This window comes from Cnephaeus nilssonii (assembly GCF_951640355.1).
Source record: "Cnephaeus nilssonii genome assembly, chromosome: 15".
In the NCBI taxonomy this organism is placed as follows: Eukaryota; Metazoa; Chordata; class Mammalia; order Chiroptera; family Vespertilionidae; genus Cnephaeus; species Cnephaeus nilssonii.
The window spans coordinates 71,280,158-71,286,157 of record NC_137086.1 but is presented as its reverse complement, the minus strand read 5'-3'; positions in this window follow the sequence as shown (position 1 = coordinate 71,286,157).

Sequence of the window (6,000 nt, the reverse complement as noted above, 5' to 3'; positions counted from 1 at the left end):
AGCAAGTTTATACACTCTTCTCTGAACTTGCGAAGCTACATAAACTTGTCTTTCAACTGTTTTACAGTTGAATACTACTTTTCAGTGTATTCTGGTGGTATAAAACACTGGTTTCATGTGAACTAACACTATTTCAAGGATTTCTGCAGTGTACAACATCCTGTCTAGACTAGAGACTTACATTTTGATGTCTTTTACACTTGTTCTCTCACTATTCTGTGATATTCATTAGTATTTGCTCTGAATGACTACTGATTTCTAGCTGTTTCCTATAATGGGCCTTCTCCTCTACTTGTGGGACTTCACCACATGTACAAACAAGTTTATACACTCTTCTCTGAACTTGCGAAGCTACATAAACTTGTCTTTCAACTGTTTTACAGTTGAATACTACTTTTCAGTGTATTCTGGTGGTCTCAAACACTGCTTTCATGTGAACTAACTCTATTTCAAAGATTTCTGCAGTGTAAAACATCCTGTCTAGACTAGAGACTTACATTTTGATGTCTTTTACACTTGTTCTCTCACTATTCTGTGATATTCATTAGTATTTGCTCTGAATGACTACTGATTTCTAGATGTTTCCTATAATGGGCCTTCTCCTCTACTTGTGGGACTTCACCACATGTAGAAGCAACTTTATACATTCTTCTCTGAACTTGCGAAGCTACATAAACTTGTCTTTCAACTGTTTGACAGTTGAATACTACTTTTCAGTGAACTCTGGTGGTCTCAAACACTGCTTTCATGTGAACTAACTCTATTTCAAGGATTTCTGCAGTGTACAGCATCCTTTCTAGACTAGAAACTTACGTTTTGATGTCTTTTCCACTTGTTCTCTCATAAGTCTGTGATATTCATTAGTATTTCCTAAGAATTACTACTGATTTCTAGCTGTTTCCTATAATGGGCCTTCTCCTCTACTTGTGGGATTTCACCGCATGTACAAACAACTTTATACACTCTTCTCTGAACTTGAGTAGCTATATATACTTCTCTTTCAACTGTTTTACAGTTGAATACTTCTTATCAGTGAATTCTGGTGGTTTCAAACACTGGTTTCATGTGAACTAACTCTATTTCAAGGATTTCTACAGTGTACAACATCCTTTCTTGAGTAGAGATTTACATTTTGATGTCTTTTACACTTGATCTCTCACTATTCTGTGATATTCATTAGTATATGCTCAGAATTACTACTGATTTCTAGCTGTTTCCTATAATGGGCCTTCTCCTCTACTTGTGGGACTTCACCACATGTACAAACAAGTTTATACACTCTTCTCTGAACATGCGAAGCTACATAAACTTGTCTTTCAACTGTTTTACAGATGAATACTACTTATCAGTGAATTCTGGTGGTTTCAAACAATGGATTCATGTGAACTAACTCTATTTCAAGGATTTCTACAGTGTACAACAACCTTTCTACACTAGAAACTTACATTTTGATGTGCTTTCCACTTGTTCTCTCATAAGTCTGTGATATTCATTAGTATTTGCTCTGAATTACTACTGCTTTCTTGCAGTGTCCTATAATGAGCCTTCTTATCTACTTGTGTGACTTCACCACATGTAGAAGCAACTTTATACACTCTTCTCTGAACTTGCGAAGCTACATAAACTTGTCTTTCAACTGTTTTACACAGAAATACGTCTTTTCAGTGAACTCTGGTGGTTTCAAACACTGGTTTCATGTGAACTAACTCTATTTCAAAGATTTCTGCAGTGTAAAACATCCTGTCTAGACTAGAGACTTACATTTTGATGTCTTTTACACTTGTTCTCTCACTATTCTGTGATATTCATTAGTATTTGCTCTGAATGACTACTGATTTCTAGCTGTTTCCTATAATGGGCCTTCTCCTCTACTTGTGGGACTTCACCACATGTACAAACAAGTTTATACACTCTTCTCTGAACTTGCGAAGCTACATAAACTTGTCTTTCAGCTGTTTTACAGTTGAATACTACTTTTCAGTGAACTCTGGTGGTTTCAAACACTGGTTTCATGTGAACTAACTCTATTTCAAGGATTTCTGCAGTGTACAACATCCTTTTCAGACTAGAGACTTACAGTTTGATGTCTTTTACACTTGTTCTCTCACTATTCTGTGATATTCATTAGTATTTGCTCTGAGTGACTACTGATTTCTTGTAGTGTCCTATAATGGGCCTTCTGCTCTACTTGTGGGACTTCACCTCATGTAGAAACAACTTTATACACTCTTCTCTGAACTTGCGAAGCTATATACACTTGTCTTTCAACTGTTTTACAGTTGAATACTACTTTTCAGTGAACTCTGGTGGTTTCAAACACTGGATTCATGTGAACTAACTCTATTTCAAGGATTTCTACAGTGTACAACATCCTTTCTACACTAGAAACTTACATTTTGATGTGCTTTCCACTTGTTCTCTCATAAGTCTGTGATATTCATTAGTATTTGCTCTGAATTATTACTGCTTTCTTGCAGTGTCTTATAATGAGCCTTCTTATCTACTTGTGGGACTTCACCACATGTAGAAGCAACTTTATACACTCTTCTCTGAACTTGCGAAGCTACATAAACTTGTCTTTCAACTGTTTTACACTGAAATACTCCTTTTCAGTGAATTCCAGTGGGTTGAAACACTTGTTTCTTGTGAAGTAACTCTATTTCAAGGATTTCTGTAGTGTATAACATCCTTTCTAGACTAGAAACTTACATTTTGATGTCTTTTCCACTTGTTCTCTCATAAGTCTGTGATATTCATTAGTATTTCCTCAGAATTACTACTGATTTCTAGCTGTTTCCTATAATGGGCCTTCTCCTCTACTTGTGGGACTTCACCACATGTACAAACAACTTTATACACTCTTCTCTGAACTTGCGAAGCTATATATACTTGTCTTTCAACTGTTTTACAGTTGAATACTTCTTATCAGTGAATTCTGGTGGTTTCAAACACTGGTTTCATGTGAACTAACTCTATTTCAAGGATTTCTACAGTGTACAACATCTTTTCTAGACTAGAGACTTACATTTTGATGTCTTTTACACTTGTTCTGTCACTATTCTGTGATATTCATTAGTATTTGCTCTGAATGACTACTGATTTCTAGCTGTTTCCTATAATGGGCCTTCTCCTCTACTTGTGGAACATCACCCCATGTAGAAGCAACTTTATACACTCTTCTCTGAACTTGCGAAGCTATATACACTTGTTTTTCAACTGTTTTACAGTTGAATACTACTTTTCAGTGAACTCTGGTGGTTTCAAACACTGGTTTCATGTGAACTAACTCTATTTCAAGGATTTCTGTAGTGTAAAACATCCTGTCTAGACTAGAGACTTACATTTTGATGTCTTTTACACTTGTTCTCTCACTATTCTGTGATATTCATTAGTATTTGCTCTGAATGCCTACTGATTTCTAGCTGTTTCCTATAATGGGCCTTCTCCTCTACTTGTGGGACTTCACCACATGTAGAAGCAAGTTTATACACTCTTCTCTGAACTTGCGAAGCTACATAAACTTGTCTTTCAACTGTTTTACAGTTGAATACTACTTTTCAGTGTATTCTGGTGGTATAAAACACTGGTTTCATGTGAACTAACACTATTTCAAGGATGTCTGCAGTGTACAACATCCTGTCTAGACTAGAGACTTACATTTTGATGTCTTTTACACTTGTTCTCTCACTATTCTGTGATATTCATTAGTATTTGCTCTGAATGACTACTGATTTCTAGCTGTTTCCTATAATGGGCCTTCTCCTCTACTTGTGGGACTTCACCACATGTACAAACAAGTTTATACACTCTTCTCTGAACTTGCGAAGCTACATAAACTTGTCTTTCAACTGTTTTACAGTTGAATACTACTTTTCAGTGTATTCTGGTGGTCTCAAACACTGCTTTCATGTGAACTAACTCTATTTCAAAGATTTCTGCAGTGTAAAACATCCTGTCTAGACTAGAGACTTACATTTTGATGTCTTTTACACTTGTTCTCTCACTATTCTGTGATATTCATTAGTATTTGCTCTGAATGACTACTGATTTCTAGATGTTTCCTATAATGGGCCTTCTCCTCTACTTGTGGGACTTCACCACATGTAGAAGCAACTTTATACATTCTTCTCTGAACTTGCGAAGCTACATAAACTTGTCTTTCAACTGTTTGACAGTTGAATACTACTTTTCAGTGAACTCTGGTGGTCTCAAACACTGCTTTCATGTGAACTAACTCTATTTCAAGGATTTCTGCAGTGTACAGCATCCTTTCTAGACTAGAAACTTACGTTTTGATGTCTTTTCCACTTGTTCTCTCATAAGTCTGTGATATTCATTAGTATTTCCTCAGAATTACTACTGATTTCTAGCTGTTTCCTATAATGGGCCTTCTCCTCTACTTGTGGGATTTCACCGCATGTACAAACAACTTTATACACTCTTCTCTGAACTTGAGTAGCTATATATACTTCTCTTTCAACTGTTTTACAGTTGAATACTTCTTATCAGTGAATTCTGGTGGTTTCAAACACTGGTTTCATGTGAACTAACTCTATTTCAAGGATTTCTACAGTGTACAACATCCTTTCTTGAGTAGAGATTTACATTTTGATGTCTTTTACACTTGATCTCTCACTATTCTGTGATATTCATTAGTATATGCTCAGAATTACTACTGATTTCTAGCTGTTTCCTATAATGGGCCTTCTCCTCTACTTGTGGGACTTCACCACATGTACAAACAAGTTTATACACTCTTCTCTGAACATGCGAAGCTACATAAACTTGTCTTTCAACTGTTTTACAGATGAATACTACTTATCAGTGAATTCTGGTGGTTTCAAACAATGGATTCATGTGAACTAACTCTATTTCAAGGATTTCTACAGTGTACAACATCCTTTCTACACTAGAAACTTACATTTTGATGTGCTTTCCACTTGTTCTCTCATAAGTCTGTGATATTCATTAGTATTTGCTCTGAATTACTACTGCTTTCTTGCAGTGTCCTATAATGAGCCTTCTTATCTACTTGTGTGACTTCACCACATGTAGAAGCAACTTTATACACTCTTCTCTGAACTTGCGAAGCTACATAAACTTGTCTTTCAACTGTTTTACACAGAAATACGTCTTTTCAGTGAACTCTGGTGGTTTCAAACACTGGTTTCATGTGAACTAACTCTATTTCAAAGATTTCTGCAGTGTAAAACATCCTGTCTAGACTAGAGACTTACATTTTGATGTCTTTTACACTTGTTCTCTCACTATTCTGTGATATTCATTAGTATTTGCTCTGAATGACTACTGATTTCTAGCTGTTTCCTATAATGGGCCTTCTCCTCTACTTGTGGGACTTCACCACATGTACAAACAAGTTTATACACTCTTCTCTGAACTTGCGAAGCTACATAAACTTGTCTTTCAGCTGTTTTACAGTTGAATACTACTTTTCAGTGAACTCTGGTGGTTTCAAACACTGGTTTCATGTGAACTAACTCTATTTCAAGGATTTCTGCAGTGTACAACATCCTTTTCAGACTAGAGACTTACAGTTTGATGTCTTTTACACTTGTTCTCTCACTATTCTGTGATATTCATTAGTATTTGCTCTGAGTGACTACTGATTTCTTGTAGTGTCCTATAATGGGCCTTCTGCTCTACTTGTGGGACTTCACCTCATGTAGAAACAACTTTATACACTCTTCTCTGAACTTGCGAAGCTATATACACTTGTCTTTCAACTGTTTTACAGTTGAATACTACTTTTCAGTGAACTCTGGTGGTTTCAAACACTGGATTCATGTGAACTAACTCTATTTCAAGGATTTCTACAGTGTACAACATCCTTTCTACACTAGAAACTTACATTTTGATGTGCTTTCCACTTGTTCTCTCATAAGTCTGTGATATTCATTAGTATTTGCTCTGAATTATTACTGCTTTCTTGCAGTGTCTTATAATGAGCCTTCTTATCTACTTGTGGGACTTCACCACATG